Raw genomic sequence first — 23,800 nt, 5'->3', positions numbered from 1 at the left:
GAAACTATACACATTTCACCAGAGAAACTACAGTAAAACATTAGGACTGAGATATTAATTCTGAAAACTTATCATGCATTCTCACAAAATTTTTTTTCAGCTCAGTTTCCATTAAATCCACTTCATGCAGTAGAGCTTCCTATACTATGTGAAAAACATATCCCCTTTCTTCTTAGAATTTCTATTTAGCAATTATCTCCACAGATTAACAATGACTTCAAGATAATAAAACCTCACAAATCATGAAGTGTATGGATGCCTCCTTGAAGACTACAAGCCCTCAAAAGAAAGACATTGTATAACATGCATGACACAATTACAGAAACCTTTTTTTCCCATTAAGCACTTAAAAGAGAAATCAAGTAATTCTTAGTTTTCTAAATATAATGTAAAGCAAATCAAATCCTATGCTGATCAATTAATATTTTTTTAAAAATTACCTACATGCAAAATGCTTTATCTCTGCTCATCACTTCTCTAAAAGATAGAAAGATGTGAATAAAAGTCATAACCATGAGGGTTATAGTCTTTTGTTTTTACATCATTTAATGTTAACATATCCCCAAAAGACTCTAAAAATTTATTTTCAAGAAATATTCATACTTTAATATTTGAAACTGGCATACGTCCAGTGACGTGAAAAAAGGAAACAATGGCTTAAGTTAGGAAAGAAAGAAAAGCCACTAATACATGAATGCAAAACTGCTAAGGCAGAAACACACCTGAAGGAACTGGGAGAGTAACTTTGGTTAAAAATAATAAAGGTGTAACTAGAGTTGCAATATGCTTAGACTAAGTTGTAAATAAGGGTTCAAGTTACTAAGAATAGGAAATATGTAGCATTTTGTTATATGGTTCATTCTATTCTGGAAAATGCTCAAGCATAAATGATGATACGCTGCCTAAGCAATGAGGCCTTACAAATATGTAAAAGTGGTTCTCAATTGGGGAACCACCCATCAACGTCCTCCCGTTAACATCCACTACTGGGAAAGGACATGCATGCCTCTGCTAAAACAACTGCCACTGGAAAAGTACCTAATTGGGATCATTTGAAAATATGTAGGGGAATTTCTGGTTGTCACTATGACTGGGAGAGGGGAGGTGTACAAATGCCATTAAGTTCCCAAGGGGGAGGTTTGTTAACATCTCTTCACTATGCTAGACAGTCCTGTTTAACAAAATGCCAGTGTCTTTAATAAGAAACATCTGCTATGTAGAGTACAGATGTACAAACTTAAAGACTTTTGCAATGGAGGAAAAGATTCCGTATGTGAATATCGGGATCGTAAATTTAGTTATCGGAAGTCAAAGCCAACAGGATGATTTACCAGTTTGCAAAGTACATGCTAATGGAAATTACCAACAGTCAGAAAGTTTATCTTCACAAATAAAAACAAAAAAAAATTTAGAACATTGTCTTAGGGAACTATAAGATATTCCTGAGACAAAAAAAAATGCTTCTTCCTCCATCCTTAAGCAATGTTTCTCAACCTTTTAAAACCCAACTTTAACTAAAGCAACCCAAAACCTTACTGTCCATAGTTGAAAACCACTAATAAAATGCATTTCTATCCCCATCAGCCAAAATGAATTTTTATCAAGCTCTCCGTAAGTTTTTATTGCTTTCAATTTCTAAATAATAACATTTAATATGCTTTTAAAATAATATAAAATTAACACCTATAATGCTTATTATGGGCCAGACACCCTGCTAAGTGGTCTCCATACTAACTTATTTTATCCACCCGTCCAAACCTGATGATGTAGAAATTATTATTATCCCCACTTTACAGAAGAAAAAGCTAAGGTAAAGGGGCTAAGTTACTCGACCCTGACCCAGTCTGCTGAAACAAATCCATTATTTTAAAACATAGATAACATTAAAGAGAAGAGATGGAAACTAAATTATCAGTAAGAATTCCCCTACAGGATTTCAATTATAAAAACCTCATTCTTCTGCTTATATTGGTTTATGGCAATATAAGGAAATAATAATAAAGTAGAATCAAAAATACCTATTAGTACTTCTACCTCAGCTTGCTTTCTCCTTGTCCCTTCAAAAATTCTACCAGTCACCGCTTATCAATATCAACAAGCGTCATCAATAATTTTAAAACTCTTTATATTGACACTCTACCCTGCCATTTACAATATTTAATAACCTTCAAATAGCTTTTCAAGGCAATTATATTAACTTTGGCTAACAGAGAAGGAACTAAGTAATAATTGGAATTGGGAACCAAGTGAATTCCTACAGTGAAGACCAAGTACATTTAATGAGGTAATTTGGGGAAGCATCATTTCATCCCTAATATATCTAAATATGCTATAGTATATAGTAGTTGTTACTGTATTCTATAACCCAGTTCCAAGGGGGAAATAAATAATACATTAACATGAGGTTAAGAGAAAAAGATTACGGAATGAATTGTTTTACATTGCTATGAAAACACTTTTGAGTTTTGGGTATTTCCCCAAAATAAGATGAGGATGGCAAAGCAGTTAAAAGACCAGATGAAGGGAGAAAATGGGAAGACACATAATTCTCTAACAGTGAGAGGGGAATGCAAGTGAGATACTGAGTCGGGCCAGCTAGATCGAAGACTTCTGGTGAAGCTAAAAGCAACGTGGAGAAAAAGCAAAGAGAGAAAACCAAAAGCCCTAAAAGATGGAGAGAGGTGTAGCGAGGGGAAGTGAGTTGAAATGGCATTGTGAATCGCTTTCCCTGAAATGACAAAAACAAACACATTGCCTGGGATGTTTTTCCTCCCCCACCCATCAACGTCCATTACCAGGATGTGCACGCCTCTTTGTTCAGAATGCTGCAACCCAAAAAGTGGCTTTGGTTTGTTTGTAACTACTTATAAGAAATAAATTCCTTGCCTGGAGAAACTAAATGTGGAGTACAGCCTCCCACCTCTCCGTTTTCTCGCTGGAGTCTGATCTTGCTGCTTCTCGTCTCACCCGAGCGGGCGGCCGAGCACCTCCCAGGGCACTACATTCAACTCACTGGGTGGGACAGTCACCTGGGGGCAGGAGATCTTCACAGCTTTTTCATTCCTCCTTTCCTTTTTAGCAGCGGCCAGGACCGACTTCCTGTGGCAAGGAAACCCGGTGTCGCCACTCGAATTTGCTGGACGTGTCTGGCCGCGCTTCCTACCCCGCACCTCTAGATCTCGGTTGTCTGGACTCGGAGAACCTCTTGCCCACGGGCTTTCTATTGTCCTTCCCTCTCTTCGCAGCTCAGTACCATGTACCCCTCATTCTCTCCCAAAACTAAGGGGTTCCAGGTTTTTAAAGGCCTTATTAGCTTTCCAGCCCGCCGCTACCGGGGCGAGGAAATCGCTTCCGGGTTCACACCCGAACTGCAACGCGGTTGGCTGTAGAAGAACTTCCGGGTCGGCGGCCGTGCAGCTGCCGTTTCTGCTGCTTCTCGCTGGGGCTGCTGGTGCTTGGGGCTGGTGGCGGGTGACTCGGGTTCTGAGGTGGTGGCAGCGGGCGCGCGGCTGAGCGGGAGGCGGGGTAGGGGGAGGAAGGCGGCTGGGGCTGTGCGCGCGCACACGCAAGGCTGGAGCATGAGCCGGACTTGACCGCGAGGCGGAGGCAAGAGCCACCGCCTCCTCTTCCCCTCCCCTGAGTGGGGCTGCGCGGCGGGCGGGAGAAGGATGGGGGTCGCCCGCCGAGTCTGAGCCTCGCCGCGGGCGCTTCTGGCTAACGCTGCGTGCCCGCGAGTCTTCAGTGCGCACCCTCGGCCCGAAAAGCCTCCGCCCGGCGAGCGCACCCGGGCCAGCGAGTAGGGGGCGCCTGCCCAGGTGGGTGGGGCGGGGGGTAGTGTGTGAACCTGAGGTCACCGGCTCCGAGAGAGAGGCAAGGGCGGCGGCGGCGGTGGCGGAACTGCGGGGTCCCTCCGACACGTAACCCTCAGCCTGGGAAGTAACCGTAAGTCTGAGCTTCGCGGTACCGGTCTGTTTGAGGGTGTCTCAACCCATTTCGGCTGCCTAGTTCACGCCCTCCCAGGTCCTGTGGAGGATTGTGTGTCTGTCTGTCTCCGTCCCCATTCCTGAACAGGCATCGTCCTGTGTCTTCCCCGTGGGGCTTTTCTCCCAGTGAATTTGCAAGCCTCCGGGTGTTTGGTGCGTCCCATCCTCCCCATTCTAGATGCATCTTCTCGTCACTGTCCTTAAAGGGTCTATATCCTTCCTCTTTCTTTCGGTACCCCAGACCCCACAGCCTCCACCGCCCATCCCTTGAGATGTGGAGAGCCACGGGATCTCTAGGGCTAGAGAGTCTTGAGCGGAAGGATGAAAGTGCTCTGCAGGGCTGTGATGGGTGGGGTAGGTACAGATGGCTCTTGAGAACCTTTATTTTTGCAGCTTCTGCCACCAAAACAAAAGAATGGGCCTCTCCCTTGGACCTTCATTCCTCTCCCTTCCTAACTGTGTATAAGCCGTTTTCTGTACGTTACTCTTTGAGTGGCAGAAAATTGGGACTAGAACTGTCATTAAGCATCTCCTGAGGACGTTTTGAGAATGTTTCTTACAAACTCTATTCACACGAATGGCATATTGAACAGTCTTGTGTTGAAATGAAGACCCACTCCGTAAGATCTTTAATAGTGAAAACAAAAGTCTGATGATTCAAATGTGTTTTGGATTTACATTTAGTTCTTAATTTACAAAGTGTATAATGTGAACATCTTTGTATTGGAAGATTTTGTTTTGTTAGTGGTTAAAAAACCACTAACGTGATTTTTAAAGATTCTATCAGATTATATTTGGTAAGATATTATTTGAAATCCTTAATTCCAGAGAGCCTCGCCTTTAAAAAAAAAACACATTTGGATCAACATCTACAGATGTTACACACCTTGGTTCTATATATGACCTTCCTGCTGCTTTGTTTAAAAAGAAACTAACTGTATTTCCAGATTTTGGACTAGGCAGTTTTACTCATTAAAATTTGGTTTGCTTTTTAAAACAAATTATTGTTTGAAAATAGATTTAAAAATAATTTTAATGTTGTTAGTGATGGGACAAAAGCTCTTACAGGCCTTAATGCATTTGCTACTTTTCAATGCACTATAGGAAACAAATGATAATTTAAGAATAAGTTTACTCTGTGTATCACAGGTTCTTTGTTATTATTCTGTAAACTGTTCTGTAATGTTGACTGTCAACCATTGTTTTCTTTTTCCTGAAAACGTTGTTTTGTTAAAGGTAGATGTGTTTAAGGATTTGTTTGTTGGTTGGTTTTCAAAACCTTCAAGCAGTTGATGTGGGACTGTGATTTGATTTGTAACTTCATACTGTTCACAGACTTTGGTTTGAAGTAGGCTCAGAAGATATAGTTCCAGCTGCCTCTCTGGAAATTACCTTAATGACCACTGTCAGAAGCCAAACACTGTATAGAGTGGAGTGTATTATTAGTGAGGTGATGGGCAATAGCTTGAAAAGGTCTTTTTAAAAAAATTCACTGATTTCTGTTATTCGTGGAGGTAGAGTATGGAAATAGGACTGTATTTTCATGTTAAACTTTTTCCCTTGCCCACTGCACTGGGGATCTGGAGTCTTCATTACATAGGGTCTCTGAAACTGAGCAGACTGTGCCTAAGTGTGGGCTCCAACAGGTGACTGTTGAGACATGGAAGTTTTGCTACATATTTTGTATTTCTGTACTACTGCCCACTTTTGAGAGAGTGGATTTTCTTTCTTTCCTCTTTCTTGTCTGGGGAGTGCATTTGAGCTTGTGAAAGTAAAATACGTGTGTTTACAACTTACTTTTGTAAGTAAAAGTTTAAGCTAATTTTTGTGTGTAAATAGATGGAAGAAATAGAAATTAAATATATCTGATTCACCTTGAATGGAAGTTAGAAAAGATTCCTCAATGCTTTTGGTACATTTTTCACCTTTGAGGATGAACACAACAGTTTTTTTTAAATGAAATTTAAAAATACTCCTCTCTAATATTAGACTATATGTGACACATTTGCCAAAACAGAGTTGAGAGTGGCGCAGTCATTAAAAAGACTAGTCTGAGGTGAAAAGACCAGTCTGAGGTGAGTTTTTATTGCATGGTTCTAAAAATGCTTAGGAATCATATTTTCTTTTTTCAAGTGACTTGCTTAGGCATAGTAATTTGTAGACTCAGTTTCATTTTCAGACAACCTCAGACTACCTCTTTGTTTCTTTTCCAGAAAACTTAGTTTCTTGTTTCATTTCAGTAAATCTTTATTGACTACCTACTGTGGGTGCCAGGCACTGTGGTGGATTCTGGGACTATAAGGATAAATAAGATTGCTTCACTCATTGAATTTGCTAAGTTAAGATATTTAACTTACTCTGTCTGTGTGCCTTTATAGATTTCTCTAATAAGTTTTAAAGTCACTTGACTGTGTTTTAGGGTTGTTTCACATCCTTCCTATAAGAATAAACACCATAAATGCTGTTTATTGAGTGCATAATTCTTCCTAGCCACCATACTAAGTACTTTATATACATTATTTCATTTAATTCTTTTTTATAACTTATTTTTATTGTATTTTTTCCACTACCATTTACCCCCCTTATACCTTCCACCACCTCCACCCACTCCCCACCCCCTCTGCAGTCAACAGACATAGCATTGGCCATGTCCTTGAGTTCTTTTAATTTTTTTCTTGATCCCTCCACCCCCAGAGCTCATTTAATTCTTAGAATAGTTCTAAGAAGGATTTATCTCCATTTTAAAACCGTACAAATTCTGGTTTCTACTAATGCTGAATGTTGTTTTATATATAATATGCTAGAAAAGATTTTACCTTACAATTTCTCCTTCAGGGGAAGAAGTTGTAATATAGTTAAAACAGTTTTTAATTACCTAATAAGGCTTTAAATTGAAACAATCTAATTCTGTAAGGTACCTTTGGTTTTCTAAAGTAGATGAATGGTTACCAAAAGGTAATTTTAGGTTGTTTAAACCTTTGAAAAGACGCTTCTGAAGTTTATAATGGTTAACTGTAACAGGTCTTCTGGCATACATAACTCTTTTTGCTAGTTCAGCGTCAGGACTCAGGGTCTATAATGTATTAAACAATGTGTGTATAATCCAGGAAGGACAGTATTGAGATACATGAAATCTATTCAGCTTTAAACATTTTTTAGCTTAATTTTAACAGCTATCTAAATGCCTTGGAGAGCTTTGATTTCTGTAATGAAAATGTATTCCTTCAGATTTAAATCTAATCTTACTCATCTATTAATAGGATATATGCTTTATCAGCAATTTGATATGGTTCAATCTAATCATTTTTAGACCCTTTCACATTTGTTAAAAGATGTTCTTCCACTGTCAACTCTTTCAACCAAAAGTCTCTTTTGTATTATAAGAATTCTATTATTATTAATATTGTTATTATTTACCCAAAACTGTCAACAATTTGCCAGACTTTAGGCTAAGACCTTTTGTTACTGGTTATACACTTTCCGTTTTTAGGACTTTAGGGCAAATAATTATTCCTCCTCTAAATTCCTAAGAAAGGTAATCCTCAATAATTTTTTAGGCTAAGTCTGACATGTATTTTAACTTCACATAGACAGTCTCTGTTTTCATTGTAGCAGAATCTTTGATAATCAGGTCACTTTCTTTTCTGATTGGAACAATATTGGGTGTAGAATTCCTGTTCAAGGACACAACAATGACTAAATTATAAGTGTATTAGATGCTGGGACCAAAAAGATGAATAAGTCAGGATTCCTTTCCTCACTGAACTGTAAGGTACCTCTTTAAAGTCCATGAACAGAAAGGAAGGTTCATTTGAAAACACTAAGATACTTTTTTCCAATTAGGCATAAAAACATTGCCCTCCTTGTTAATGTATCCCCTCAGAGTATTGTAAAGGAAGGAATGTAAATAAATATAGTAAGCCAGGGTTTTCATTCTTTGTCGTGGTCTCAGACAATAGCTGATTATCATTTGCCCTAGCACTAGCTATTCTATAGTATACATTTATTTCATATTTTAAAATTATTTTGAAATAATTTCAAGTTTACAGAGAAGATTCCAGAACAGTACAAGGTATTCCTTCACTCAGATTCCACCACTGTTAATTTTTACTGCATTTCTCCCATCACCTGCCCTCTCTCTTTCTGTCTCCATACATGTATTACATACTCATTATCATAGTTTTTTTCTGAACCTTTTAGAGCAAGGGTATCAAACTCATTTTCACTGGGGGCCGCATCAACCTTGCAGTTGCCTTCAAAGGGCCGAATATAATTTTAGGACTTTATAAATGTAACTACTCCTTAACTGGAGACAAGGAGCTTAGTGCTGCTGCCAGGTAGAAACAAGGTGCTGGCCACATAAAACAAGGTGGAGGGCCAGATTCAGCCTGTGGGCCTTGTGTTTGTGTTTTAGAGCAAGCTGCAGATGTGTTCCATCACCCATAAACCCTGCACTCTCTATCTCAGAAACAAGGTACACGCTGATATAACCAGCATATAACCAACCCTCCAACTCAGAAAATAGGCATTGATCCAACACCACTCCCTAGCGCAAAGAACCTATTCGTATTTCATCGACTATCTCAACAATACCTTTCTTTTCTGGTACAGGATCCTATGTAGGAATATATGTTGTTTTTATTGTCATGTCTCTTCAGACTTCTTCAGCTGCTTTTTTGACAGTTTTAGAAAGTACAGGCCCTACATTTATAGAATGACCCCCAACCTAGGTCCATGTGATGTTTCCTCATGACTCCAATCAGGTCATGTGTTCCTGGTAGGAATACCACAAAAATGAGACCGTGCCCTTCTCAGTGCACTGCATGCAGAGGCATGCAGTGGCAAACATCGCCATGCTAACATTGCGTTCGTGTTGGTGTGCTTTTGTATTTGATCAGTATTTGTGGAGAGGTGTACCAAAATTATGCCAGCATCCTGTTTCTCTCACTAGCCTTAGTCTGAGTGTCATTGATGACTCCCACTCTAATTAATCACTTTTATGATAATTGCCAAATAATGTTTCTTTATTTGTGTTACTCTTTTTACACGTATTGGCATTTTTTTTGTGTCTAAGTTAGAATTTTCCTTACTCCACCATTTATTTAGTGATTTATTAAATCAGTAAGGACTCATAGTTTTCAATGATCTTTAGTGTGTTGTGATTTATTACTGTTATTGTTTATTTTACTATTTAAATTGTCCCTGATCTAGCCATTAAAAGCCTCTGCAAGCTGGCTCCCATGCCTATTTATCATGTGCCCATCTCATTCATTCTGCATTTCTGGCAGAACATACTGTTCCTGGTTCATCTTGTACTTTGCCTGGTCTAGTCCTAGAATCAGCTGTTTCTCCAAGGAGCCCTGTTTGGTGGTGGTGGTTGTTGTTTATTTTTGTAAAACATGGTATTTAAAAACAAAGAATTAGGGGCTTAGTGTGCTCCTTACTACTGGGGTGTCATTACTTACAGAAACCAGGAAATGTATGAGTATGTGAATATGATTTGTATACACACACATCTATGTATGTATAATATACACACTCATATACATAAAAAATTATTTCTCTACCTGTGTGTTTATATTATAAAAACATAAGTTAGGTTCCAATACTTCCAGTTCCTGTTCAGTTTCCTAGGGTTTGTTCTAGCCTTCCTCCTTTTCATGTTTATAAATGTCTTCTCTGGCAGTGAGAAACTTGGCTTCACATAGGCTCAATATGGTTATCCGCTGTTTTACCTACTTGCTCAGTGTGTTAATATTCTCCCTGCCATGTAGACCACCCTGCATCATTGACTGCTGGGTCTGCTGGCTATGTCTCTTTGTGGGTTTATAACTCCTCACAGGGTCTGCAACTCTGTGCAACTCCCGATTCCCACGTAGCACCCCATCATTCTCCACTGTGGACCAGTTGGCTCACACCTCTGCTTGCCTTCCTAATGTGCCTTCAGTGCCCTGTATCCTCAGCCAGCATGCTGACTAGTTTGCATGGCTCAGTATTTTATTAATTTTTGACTATTTTACCAAGGGTTTTCAGACATGTGTCTGATAAAATATATACATAATTTATCTATACACAAATGATAACATACTAATAGTAAAGGTTCTGCATCTTGTTTGTTAACAACTATATTGTATTCCATTGTGTGTGTGTATATCCAGACATACACACACACATACACACACACCCCTAATGGACATAAATTCCTCTCATCCTGGAATGTATGCATTCCCTTTTGCAATGTGACTGTGATGCTTATCCTATCTAGAGGTGGAATTTATTTCTACATCACTTGAGTTGTGGCTGGCCCTGTGATTTGCTTTGACCAATAAATATGGTGAAAATGATGTATAAGTTCTGGAGCCTAGTCCTTAAGAGGTCTTCAAGGAATGCTTTCCTGCGACTATCATGTAAAAAAGCTGGTCTAGTCGGTAAGAGGATGAGAGGTCTTTTGGAAGAGAACCAAGATGCCCCAGTTGACAGTCAGCATCAACCAGCAAACATGAAAGTGAGCTGTCTCGGACTTACTCGCTCAGCTGACCCTTTAGCAGAATGTACCTGCAGAGGAACCAGAGGTGAAAACAGCCAAAAAACCACCCAGCTAACCTACAGAATTGTGAGAAATAATAACATTGTTTTGAGGCACTAAGTTTGGGGTGGTTTGTTCTGTAGCAGCAGATAATCTGAAACCATATCTGTTCATTTTGGACATTTGTTTGCCTCTAGTTGTCTACTGTGAACAAGATTGCAGTGCATATCTTGATTATAGTGTATAACATTTTAATTTTAATAAATAGTGCCAGATTATTTTCAAGAAATGTTGCCACAATTCCTTCTGCCATCTGAATGTCGGAGTAATTTCCCCCCAGTAATTATCTCTGATGCTTTCCTTTGACAGTGAGTATAAAAACATTTCTTAGGTACTTAATTCTACATTTACCTAACTACTTATGAAGCTGAGAGCATCTTTTGATATATTTGTTGGTCCTTTTGGTTTTTCAATTCTCTGAATTGCCTATTCATATCTTTGCTCATTTTTTCCTTAATCAATTTGTTGCTTCTCTTTGATATAAGATATAATCTTTAGCTTTGTTTGCAAATATGTTTTGTCAGTCTGCGTTCTGTTTTTTGTCTTAGTTTATGGTATTGCTTACCATACATTTTTTGGGGAGGTATTTTATATAATCATTAATGTCTATCTTTTTAAATACAATTTCTGATGAGAATATCTCTCTCCTACATTTTACCAACTTTTCCCTAATTTTTCTTCTAACTTTGTATTATCTCTCCTATCAGTTAGGAAAGATGATTTTAAAAGTGATATAAACAAATTATGTGGTTCCTTTTCCTTAAGTAATGAGAAATTAGAGGTAGGCTGTTCAGCCCTGGTATGGTAGCTCCATGATGCTATCAGGAATGCAGACTCATTTGTCTTTCTGTTTAGTCACCATAGCAGGTATTTGTCACCTTTTGGTCCCCAGGATGGCATTCCAGACTGAGCAGCAGCTTCTATTTCTTCTCTCATTATCCATGGCTCTGCTTGTTTTTACTGGGGGTAAAATCCAGTTTGGTGACTGTAAGCTCTGGGGATGGGTCCAAGACAAAGCAGATCCCAAAGAATAAAAAGTTCTGGTGAAATATCTTTTCTGTTCTTTGACAAAAATAATGCTGATTCTGCTTTCTGTGTCATAAATATGTGTGCAGAATAAGGCCTAGGAATCTTTTTCTTTAACATGTTGGGTAGCCATGGCTTTTCCCCCAAAGTTGTTTATAAGCAAACAAGGAAATAAACATGATTATCAAATAGAAAACTAATGGTATTGAGGACACCAGACTTTATCATCATTTCCAATAAATAATATTACAGATATTTTATATGATTGTATAAAACTGAATATTATGTAATCCTTATCTTCAAAAAGTTTACCAGATAACTGAGGAAGCAAAACATTTGATTACAGAATTATATAGTAACTGTGTGTATTATCAAGTTAGGGAGGCAGGACATCTAACTGTTGAGGGCTGGTGAACTGTATAATCAGGAAACTTGATAGAAAAATGGCTTCTAAGCTGGGTGACTAGTAGAAGTTAGCTTTTTGGGGGAGGAGCTTATAGGGGGAGATGGGAAGACCATTACAGAAGCTTTAGTAGTTCAAGCTGGGTGACTAGTAGGAGTTAGCTTTTTTGGGAGGAGCTTATAGTGGGAGATGGGAAGAACATTATGGAAGCTTTAGTAGTTTAGAGATAGGTCTGAGTTACCAGAGTCAGTGATGAGATAAATTCTGGTCTTGGTGGGGATTTTTCCTTAAGTTCTTAAGGGCTTCGAGCCTTGGGAAGGTTTTAAAATGTAATTGGACAAGATCAGATTTAATGAAGTTAAGTTAGTTGGAGTGGAGTGGGTTGGATGTTTTTGGGAATGAGATCTGGAAGGAAGGGCACCTCACCTATTAGGTAGAAAGTTTATCTGGTGTATTAAAATCTAGTCCATGTTAGTTAAGTAAGTATATAATTTATAGAGTACTGTATGAATATAATGGGGGCTACAGAAGTGTGTAAAATAGTTCCTGTTTTCAAGCAGTATTTTAAAGTGACTAAAGACTAGATATCAACAGTGTGAGGCAGTATACTTATATTATGGCTTCTATTTTACAAAATGAGGGCAAGTAAGGACTAGAATTAGAATTTGAGCCTAGAAGCTCTTCATGGCTCCAAAGCTTATATTCTTTCCATGTATATACTGTATGCCTTCCACAGCACTTATTTAGTAATTATCAGTATGGCATTTGTCAGTTTCCTCAGAACCCTTGTGAAATAAGATTGGAGTACCATTATAAGGTTTTCAGGTTGGGACACAAAAGATCAAAAGAAGCTCCAGGCTTTCTCCTCAGTCTGTCTATTGGATGGAATATAACCAGGAAGATAAATGTTGTCAGAAAAATTGCCACATTATCTGGATGAAGTAGTTGTACAACGTCTGCATATGTATTGCACTGTTGTTGAATATTGTCATTAACAACATTATCTGAAAATTAACTCTGTAATATTAAATCTGTAAATTTCATTTCTTCAAAGAAAAGCAAAGTTAATTCGTTGGTGGGAATTGTGTTCTTTATAGCTTACGTTTATATAGTACAATTTGGCTGTCACTTTTGGAAGTTTCATTTTTATGAGGATCAGTGATACTTTGTGTAAAGGGGTAAAACTTAATGTTTCTCAACTTCCCTAAAAGATGTTTGAGAAGCCTGATATTTTGTTGAAGCTTGGGAAGACTTATATTCCTTCCCTGGGTTCTGAACCAATTAAGGTAAAAACAGTTAGCATATCCAGTATTTTCTCTCCTAATCCCTGAAGTACATGAGGTTCAGGAATAAGATACTCATTTGGGTTCCTTGCAAATGGAAGAAAGCATTAGGAATGGGGAAGAAGTGTTACTCTCAACACCTTTTTCAAGTTTTATCCTTTTATTTAGAAGTTAGTGTAAAAAGGCTGCTGAAGTGCCTCAGTATGATGAATTGAGTCCTAGCTGATAGCTATGCTTACAGTCAGCAAAATACATAGATTAGATAATAAATTTCTTACTCTGATATGTTCAGAGTTATGCTGCTTTTTTATGGGTTCAGTGAACACCTCCAAGAAAACTCAGGACAAATGTGATTTTAAGTATTATTATATTTGGGGCCTGTATTTTTTTCTACTTGAGTGTTTTAACTCATTTATGGAAAATATAAAGAAGTATAGGACTGCTTACTCACAAGTTTACATTTTGATTGGATTTTAAAAACCATTCCTGCCCTGGCTGGTGTAGCTCCATTGGTTGGAACATCATCCTGTAAACCAAAAAGGTTGTGGGTTCAATTCCTGGTCAGGCCATATACCTGGGTTGAGGGTTTGATCCCCCGTCAGCGTGCATATAGGAGGTAGCTGATCTATGTTTCTTTCTCTTCTTTCCTCTTTCTCTAAAAGCAATGAAAAAAAATGTCCTTGGGTGAGGGAAAATAAACATTCTTTTATACAATGATCGTATAGATTTTTTTATATGTTTTAGGTACTACATAGTATTCTATTGAATGATTAACCACCATTTTATCTGTTCTGCTGGTGAATAGCTAGATTATTCTACCAATTTCAAGATAGTGGTTTTTCTGTAAAAAGGAATGAAAGGATTGTGGCAGAGGTAAAACCCTAATTAGGTGTGTTATCTTTAAAAAATGTAGAGATTTGAAACAATTTGGGGGGAAAAGACAATAACACTATGGATGTGAAGTAATTAACTGTCATATTCGAGATACTTTTGCTTTCCCTACAGTCATGAAGCTGCTCCCCCATGTTTTCTTCTGAAAGCACTATTGTTTTGCCTTTCACATTTAGATCTGTAATTCATTTGGAATTTGACTTTTGTGTGGGGTTTTATGTAGGGTTCAAGACTTTTTTTCCCCCAGTGTAGATACAGTTGACCAAGCATTTATTGAGACCATCCTTTAAGGGAGGAGATATTTTAATGATGGAAAAATAATAGAACATGTTTGCATGCTGATAAGTAATCTAGTCCTAGATCATTCTCTAGATTTTGGGGAACTGATGGCACAGGAATGGGGTAAGGTAAGTGAAAGAACATAGATTTTAAGGGGTCCGTGGCATAAATAGAACATTTGCCTTTGCTTTGGAATGGATGCCCTTTCCTTCTATAACAGAAGAAAAGAATAATGAATGCAAATAAGTTTATAGGATTGACTATGAGAAGATGAAGGAATTTCATTTGTATGCTTCTGCTTAGTTCATGAGATAAGAATGGGACCCGAGAGGGTAGGTCTAGAGGGAAGGGTTATAGAGGATTGAGAAGAAATAATAAAGTATGAAAGCCCAGTTCCTAGTTCATTCTTGTTCCTTTCTCATACCTTCAAATTCTGTGTGAGAGAGAATCTGATTGGTTAAATTAGTGACTAATGTAGAGCTTTCCCTTTGGGGTAAACTCTTGAACCAGATCTTGTAATAGGCTACAGCTTACTGGCTTGCCTGAAAGTTTCACTTTGGGTCAGATGTCCATCCTTAACTTAGTCCAGGTAGCTATGGGCCAGTGGTAATGGGAGAAAACTCATACCATAAAGAGTGGTGACTGTCTTCATTCAGAAGGAAATACTTCTTTCTTGGTTCCTCCAACAAAAGTCCTAGAATTAAGTCAGTGGTCGAATTTGCATAATATGAACCAATGAGTGTGGTTAGGGTAATAGCAAACACTGAATAGCCAGATTTGAGCCATATGCTCACCACTGGAAAGGAGCTGACCCTACCTAAAGCATGTCCTGATTGTGGTGGAAGGGGATTTCTCCAGAAAAATTGGATTGCTCTTAACCAGAGAAGGGTGGAACAGCTGCTGGGTAAATAAAAATATGCTGGAAGATAATGTATGAAAGCATTTGTAGACCTTTGATCTTTAACAGAATATGACTGTCTTTATGTAAAATAAGTATGATGTAAAATCAGTGAATTAAAAACTGAAGCAATCATGTTGTAAAAGGCTCTAATCCTTTAGAATTTGTCTTTACTGTTAATTAGTGTCCTTTGACTTAAAAGCAGTGCTACCACCATGGACTGTGGGTATTTCCTTTCAGCTTACATCTCTTCCTTCTTTATCTTACATTAAGTTTTTGTCTGGTATGTTTTGTTCAAGGGATTTAAGGGAGAAATACCTTTCATTATTAGAGCAGCTTGTGGTAGGATGGTTGGGGAAGGCATTACTCTAAAGTATAAATTATTCATCGCAAGAAGATGCTTTTGCAGAAATGGCAACAGACCACACAGGGTGTTTGCCAGTTTTCTTAATGCTTGACTTCATGCACAAAGAACATTAGAAATTGTATCTTTCGTCTTACAATACAATTGAAAGTATTATACAGTGCTTGTAGGATAGGTTCACTTCTGAAATCTCTTTGTAATAGCATGTTTCTTAGATTGAATCAGTGGGATAGTATTGAAGGACAGGAAAATAGAAAAATGACCCCAGATTCTAAACCAGTTTCCTTAGGTTCAGAGCTATTATAGTTATTTAGCAGTAGAAGAGTTTGACTAACATCAGATGAGCCTATGATTTTGAAATGATCTTTCATTTAGAAAGAAGAAGGTAGGACCTGATAGAAAAATAAATGTCTTTGTATTTTGATTTATTTTTTAAGTAACAGAAAGGAAGTGGAACTACGAAAAAAAAGTGTCTTTGTATTGTGCTTTTTGACACATAGTGATTGCCCAATAACAGAATCTGAAATATGTGAAGAACGAGTAGGTATATGACTTTTTTTGAAAAGCTGTGTAATGAAAATTCTTTTTCTGTTAGCATTATTTGGTGGGTACCTGTAGCCCTAATATGAACAAGAATTACTCTGATCTTCTTCTATATAAACCCAAGGCCACTTGATTCATTGATAACTTCCAAGGTGTTATTTAGCATCACCCAATACATAGTATATTGGTTACATCAGCATAGTATTCTCTTCCTTTCTCACAATTGAAAGCATTTGACTCTCTTTCTTGCCAACTATTCACAATACAGTTCCCAGTCATTTTTAAGTACTTCACTGTGGATAGTGTGCCAAAAAGACACTTGAGGAACATCTGTGTTATGGCAGAGAGAGGCTGAAACAAACAGGAGGGATACTTAAATAATTGATAATCAAGGAACAGAGGAAATATTTTTTCAATTTAATTTTAAAATTATTTAGTTATATTGACTTTTATTGGTATAAAGGTCTATGAATGTTAATAAATTACAGTGTCTAATCGCCATCATAATCAGAATACAAAACAGTTCTGTCACTACAAAAAACTCCATTATCCTAGTTATACCCCATTCCACCCCTAGTCCCTGGGGTAACTGATCTGTTCACCACTATAGTTTTATCTTTTCAGAAATATTGTGTAAATGGAATCATATGGTATGTAAAACTTTGAGACTGGATTTTTTATTCAGCATAATACCTTTGAGGTTCATCCATGTTGTGGTCTTTCCTTTATCAGTTATGTGATTTGTGAATATTTTCTCCCAGTTGTAGTTTGTCCTTTCAGTCTCTTTGACAACAGTGTCCTTTGCAGTATAAAGGTTTTTAATTTTAATAAAATCTAATTTATCATTTTTTCTTTTGTAGATCATGTTTTAATGTCATGTTAAGAACTCTGTCTAATCCCAAATCATGAAGATTTTCTCCTGTTTTCTTCTTAAAGTTTTAAGTTACGCTTTTAGATCTGTAAACCATTTTTAGTTAATTTTGTGTACATTGTACTTGCACCTTATGTCATGGTTAATTTCTTCTTTTTTAAATGTGTTTTATTATTATGTTATTGCAGTTGTCCCAAATTTTCCCCCTTTGCCACCCTCCATCTGGTATGCCCCTTCCCTCTGGCAAACCCCCAACTCCCTCTAGTTCATGTACATGGGTCGTGCATGTAAGTTCTTTGGTTACTCCATTTCTTATACTGTTCTTAACATCCCCCTGTCTATTCTGTACCTGCCAGTTTGTACTTAATCCCTGCATATTTTCCACCATTCTCTCTCTTCCCCCTCCCAGCTGGTAACCCTCTAAATGATGTCCACATCTATGATTCTGTTTCTGTTCTGCTTGTTTGCTTAGTTTGTTTTTTAGAGTCAATTCTTGATAGTTGTGAATTTATTGCCATTTTAATGTTCATAGTTTTGATCTTCTTTTTCTTAAATAAGTTCCTTTAACATTTCATATAATAATGGCTTTGTGATAATGAACTCCTTTAACTTTATATTGACTGAGAAGCACTTTATCTGCCCTTCCATTCTAAATGATATCTTTGCTGGACAGAGTACTCTGGGTTGTAGGTCCTTGCTTTTCATCACTTTGAACACTTCTTGCCAGTTCCTTCTAGTCTGCAATGTTTCTGCTGAGAAGTCAGCTGACAGTCTTAATGGGAACTCCTTTGTAGATAACTATCTGCTTTTCTCTTGCTGCTTTTAAGATTTTCTCTTTATCTTTAACCTTGGGCATTTTAATCATGGTGTGTCTTGGTATGGGCCTCTTCCTGTCTGTCTTCTCTGGGACTCTGTGCTTCCTGGACATGCTTCACCAAATTAGGGAATTTTTCTTTCATTATTTTTTTCACATTGATTTACAATTTCTTGCTCTTTCTCTTCTCCTTCTGGCACCCCTGTGAAGCGAATGTTGGATTGCTTAAAGTTGTCCCACAGGTTGCTTACATAATCTTCATCTTTTTGGATTCTTCTTCTTCTTGCTGCTCTAATTGAATGTTTTTTTTTCCTTACGTCCCAAATCATTGATTTGATTCTTGGCTTTATCCACTCCACCATTGATTCCCTGTAGTTTTTTTTTTTTTTTTTTTTTTAATTTCACTGAGTGTAAACTTCATTTCTACTTGGGTCTTCTTAATGCTGTTGAGGTCCTCAACTAAGTTCCTTGAGCATCCTAACAACCAGTGTTTTGAACTCTGCATCTGATAGATTGGTTATCTGCATTTTGTTTAGTTATTTCTGTTCTTTCATTGGTCATGTTTCTTTGTCTCCTCATTTTGACAGCCTCCCTGTGTTTGTTTCTGTGTTTTAGGTAGAGCTGCTTTGACTCCCTTTTTCAGTAGTGTTGCCTGTTACACAAAAGTATACCCATAAGTTGTGTTGGGTAGAGCCTTAGGTAATCGTCAGGGCAGGGCAACCTGTGCTGTTGTTCTGTGACTCTGTGGGGGAAGGCTCAGAAAAGTGACAATGGCTGCTGCCTAGCCTCTGGAGTTTTGACTGGGAGGAAGTTGTCCCTGGTACTTGCCATGATTCCAGACACTGCAGTTTCTCCCTGTATGGCACTGGTGCCCTAGTGCTGGAGCCCAGGGGGAGTTAGTCTGTGTAAATCTTAAGTCCACTGTGGGCCCTTTAAGAAGAGATGCCTGAGAATCCTGTAGTTTCTTCTGCTGCTCCAACCCCCACTGGTTTTTACAGCCAGAAGTATGAGGCTTACCATCCTGGCACTGGAGTCTTGAGCTGGGCGGTCTGGTGGGCCTGGGATCTCTCACTCCTGAGGTATGCCTCCCAATTTTTATCTACCACACATGGGTGTGGGACTGACTATTCTGTGTCTCTACCCTTCTTACTCATCTGGATGAATGTGACTTCTTTTTCCTTGGTTGTTGGAATTCCATACAGCTTGATTTTCTGATGATTCTTGGTGATAGTTGTTTTGCAGTTTAATTGTAGTTTTTGCTGTGGATGTGGGAGAAGGCAAACCATGTTTACCTACTCCTCCATCTTGACTGGAAGTCAGCTAAACTATTTCACAGACTATTTTATTTTTTATAAATTTTTTATTGTCAACACTTATAAATGTCCCCCATTTTACCCACTTTGCCCACCTCCACCCATCTCCCCTATTTATTTGTTTCAGCCTCTCTCTACCATAATACCTATGTTCCTCAAGTGTCCCACCCTGCCTTCCCCTTCCCCTCCTCTCCTCTTCCCGCTCTCTCTTTGAACATGGATAACTAGTTGTCCCAAAACCATTTGGTTTAAAAAAACAACAAACTATTGAATTGTATCAGTATATTTGTCAAAAATGAATTGACCATATTTGTATGGATTTCTGGACTGTTTTTTATTCCATGAATCTATGTGTCTATCTCCTTGTCAGTACCAAATTGTCTTAATTATTGTTGCTTTAGAGTAAGTCATAAGATCAATTAGTGTTTTTTTCCAATTTTATTCTTTTAAAATGTTTTAATTATTTCAGTTCCCTTGCCTTTTCATTTATAGTAGTACCTTGGTACTCATCGTTCATTCATTCTGGAACTCATGATGAGTACCAAAAACAATGAGCACTGAACAATGAAGCATTTTTTCTTGTGGGGCGGTGTTGTGACTTATACAAGTTCTAGCAAATGTGACGAGTCCCAAGCAAGCACCAAATGCTCAAAATATTTTTTTCTTGTGAAACTGTGACAAGTGCAGTGTTTGACAAGTTATGAAGCTAATGAGTACCAAGGTATGACTTGACTGTAAATCTTAGACTCAGCTGGTCTATATCGTAAAAGTCCTGGGAGGATTTTGATTGTAATTACATTAACTCTGTAGGTAAATTTGAGGAGAATAGACATCTCTATGTCAAATCTACAAAAGTTTTTAAAAGATCAGTATCTTCATAGAGATGGCATGTTACATCCATGATCCAAAAATTAGGATACTAGAGACAAAGGAGCAGCCAGATGACAAGAAAGAGCTATGGAAATTAGCATATGATATCTGAAATTTAAGTTCAGTACAATATCTCTGGTTGGCGTGGTTCAGTGGACTGAGTACCAGCCTGCGGACCAAAAGATTGGTGGTTCAGTTCCCAGTCAGGTCACGTGGCTGGGTTGCATACCTTGTCCCCAGTTGGGGGTGTATAAGAAGCAACTAACTGATCAATGTCTCTCTCACACTTGATGTTTCTCTCCCTCTCCGTTCCTTCCTCTCTCTCTAAAAATAAATAAAATCTTTTAAAAAATAAATTTAGTACAGTAGATGGAGGATAAACTTAAGAAAATCTTCCTAAAAGTAGAACAAAAAGGAAAAGAGATAGAATGACTTTTGGTCAAGATGACAGTGTAGGCATATGTGGCTTGCTTCTTCATGCAACCACAACAAAATTACAACTAAAATATAGAACAACTGTTGCTCAGAACTGTCAGAAATCAAGTTGACTAGAAGTGTGACAATTATAGGTTTAAAGAAACCACATCCATCCAGACTGGTAGGAGGGGCACAGAGTTGGAACAGGCTGGTGCCACATCCACCTGTGGTGGATAAAAATTTGGGAGGGATATGTTGGGAGCCAGGAATCCCAGCCCCATAACCACATCCCCCAGCCTAGGGTTCCAGTGCCAAGAATGTGAGTCCCCAAAACTTTAGGCTGCAAAAAGCAGCAGGGAAGACACTTCTAGAGGCCTAAGCAGTTCCTCTTAAAGAACCCATACATGGACTTGCCTATGCATACCAACTCCCTCTGGGCTCTGGCAGCAGGGTAGTGGCTTGAGGGGTACCAGTGGCATGCAGTGGGAGGCATCCAGGCAAGCAGAGGCCATTGTTTCTTTTCTCAGCCCTCCCCCTCAGAGCCCACTCAAGCTGCTTTTCCATATGAATGGCTGGTCTTGGAACAGACTTCACAACTTCCTGAATCCTCTTAAACAAACAGCAATTGGCCTCAGTGAGTCCCAGGCCTGGAATTAGTTGCTTAGATTCACATCTTGGCTTCACCTGGAAATCTCCAAGCCCAGCACAAGTAGCAGCCATCTCAGATCGTTTATAACTCGTGCAGGGTGGCCCTGGGCAAAACACAGGTGGCGGCGGATCTTGGCCTGTACTACCTGGGAAACCCCAAGGCCAGTGCACCCAGTGGACAGCTATAGACAATGTTGGAAGATCACCACCCTGCCCCTGCAAAACTGATATTCCATGAAGGGCAGAGGTTTGTGCTTAGTGGTCACAGCCAGTCCTTGCAGCTGCCTGGATAAATTTCTCTCATTGATTTGCCAACAGCAGTCAAGGCTCAACTACAAGAGGAGGGTAGCCCACACAAAGGGCACACCTGGAGTACCCAGTTTGGGCAATAGGAAAGGCTGTGCTACTGAACCCTACAGGACACCTACTACATTAGTCCACACTACCAAGACACAGAGTCATAGCAGCTCTACTTGATACATAGAAAGAAACACAGGCTGCTGAAATGGAGAGACAAAGAACATGGCCCAAATGAAATACAAAAACTCCAGAAAAGGAGCTAAACAAAATGGAAATAAACAATCTGTCAGATGCAGAGTTCAAATCACTGGTTATAAGGATGCTCAAGGAACTTTGTGAGGAGCTCAACAGCATAAAAAAGGTCCAGGCAGAAATGAGGGATACACTAATTGAAATAAAGAACAATTTAGAGGGAAACAACAGTAGAGTGGATGAAGACAAGAATCAAATCAATGATTTGGAACATAAAGAAGCAGAAAACAACCAATCAGAACAAAAAGAAAAAGAAAGAATCCAAAAAGACAAGGATAATATAAGCAACCTGTGGGACAACCTTAAGCAATTTGACATTCGCTTCATAGAGGTGCCAGAAGGAGAAGACAAAGAGCAAGAAATTGTAAACGAATGTGAAAAAATAATGAAAGAAAACTTCCTTAGTTTGGTGAAGTAAATAGACATGCAAGTCCAGGAAGCACAGAGTCCCAAAATGATGGACACAAAGAAGCCCATACCAAGACACATCAAATTAAAATGCCAAAGTTTAAAGATAAAGAGATGGGGGGGTGGATAATGAGTGGAGAGGTGAGGGGATTAAGTACAAATAGGTAGTTAAAGAATAGCCATGGGGAGGTAAAGTACAGTATAAGAAATGGAGTAGCCAAAGAACTTATATACATGACCTGTGGACATGAACAAGGTTGGGGGATTGCCTGAGAGAGTGGGGCATGCTGGGTGGGAAAAATCAGGACAACTGTAATAGCATAATCAAAATATAATTTTTAAAACTTGAGAAAAAAGAAAATAACCAGAGAAAGTTTAGAACATTATATAGTCAGGAGATGCATTGTGAAATAATGGATCTAACTGTATAGGAGTTCTAGAAAGTGAGAACAGAGAAATGAAGAGGTGAAGACGATCAAAGACTTTGTCCTAGAACTGAATGGACTAGATTGATCTCCATTTTAGAAAAGTGAATTACACACACACACACACACACACAACTTTATAGAACCAGAATGGAATTTGCCAGGGGCTGGGGGAAGGGAAAAATGGGGAATTACTGTTTAAAAGTTATAGATTCTCAGTTTGGGTAAATGAAAAATTTCTGGAGATGGATGTTGGTGATGGTTGCACAACAATATCAATATACTTAATGCTTCTGAATTGTACACTTAAAAATGATTGAAATGGTAAATTTTATGTTATATTAAAATTTTATGTTAAGGTGAAAAGAATAAGAGAGGAGACTACAGCAGACAAAAGACTTCAAAAAGTTTTGAGCCCTGGCTGGTATGACTCAGTGGATTGAGACTTAAATGTCACTGGTTAGATTTGTGGTCAGGCCACGAGCCTGGGTTGTGGGACCGGGTCCGTGGTTAGGGGCATGTGAGACATAGTGGATCCATGTTTCTCTTGTACATCGATGTTTCTCTCCCTCTCTTCCTTCCTTACCCTCTCTCTAAAAATAAGTAAATAAAATCTTAAAAAAAAAAAGCTTTCGAAAGCTAGAGAGCACACACACAAAAGACAAGTGCAAAATTAAACAAAGTTCAAACCTAATTCTGCAGTTGTTAAAGGAAAGATAAAGCAGTATGATAAGTGCTAAAGAGTACCAAAAAAAAAAAAAAAAACCCCACAGAGGAATTGTAGGCACTGGTTACTGAATGAAGTCGTCTGGGATGTGGCTAAAAAAAGCAGAGATTGACAGTTTTTATGAGGAGTAAATTTAGCCAGATCTTCTGCCCCATTCTGTTCAACTGAGCTATTGCTCTGGTGTTCTGGAAGAAGAAAGGAGGTATATTAGCTGGACGAAGTGTGCCATAAGCACAGGGACAGACAGCTGAGGTGAGGCACCATTCTGAAATGAGATTAAGCTGAAGCATACAAACTAAATGGTGAGAGCTCCCCCTGCTCCCTTCCTTCATTTAGTCTAAAAGAATAAAGCTAAATGATCAACAGTTGGGGTCCACAGTGAAACTACTCAGCCAATTTTATGCTATAGTGGGCCCTGCTTTTTGCCAAGCCATGCAGTTATATATAATACCAAAACAAGCATCAGTGTACAAGTAGTTTACAGGTGTTCTGTGTACCT

At 38.4% G+C, this 23,800-nt stretch overlaps 2 protein-coding genes across 6 annotated transcripts in view; one reads left to right on the top strand and one right to left on the bottom strand.

The window, feature by feature from the left end:
- The window catches only part of KRIT1 (KRIT1 ankyrin repeat containing), a 38,270-nt gene extending 34,890 nt beyond the window's left edge, over nucleotides 1-3,380 (bottom strand). The window contains exon 1 of one of the 3 annotated variants that reach the window (XM_028525430.2): nucleotides 2,887-3,380. The gene's annotated coding sequence lies outside the window, so the exon portion shown is untranslated. The remainder of the gene's footprint in view (nucleotides 1-2,886) is intronic. The other 2 variants (XM_028525429.2, XM_028525431.2) reach the window with 2 other exon arrangements.
- A 48-nt stretch (nucleotides 3,381-3,428) lies between these two features.
- ANKIB1 (ankyrin repeat and IBR domain containing 1) overlaps nucleotides 3,429-23,800 on the top strand; it is a 135,271-nt gene continuing 114,899 nt past the window's right edge. Inside the window, exon 1 of one of the 3 annotated variants that reach the window (XM_028525154.2) lies at nucleotides 3,429-3,942. The gene's annotated coding sequence lies outside the window, so the exon portion shown is untranslated. The remainder of the gene's footprint in view (nucleotides 3,943-23,800) is intronic. The other 2 variants (XM_036010620.1, XM_028525152.2) reach the window with 2 other exon arrangements.

This window comes from Phyllostomus discolor, chromosome 10, assembly GCF_004126475.2.
Source record: "Phyllostomus discolor isolate MPI-MPIP mPhyDis1 chromosome 10, mPhyDis1.pri.v3, whole genome shotgun sequence".
In the NCBI taxonomy this organism is placed as follows: Eukaryota; Metazoa; Chordata; class Mammalia; order Chiroptera; family Phyllostomidae; genus Phyllostomus; species Phyllostomus discolor.
The sequence above is the reverse complement of the archived record's forward strand: the minus strand, read 5'-3'. Positions and strand labels throughout refer to the sequence as shown.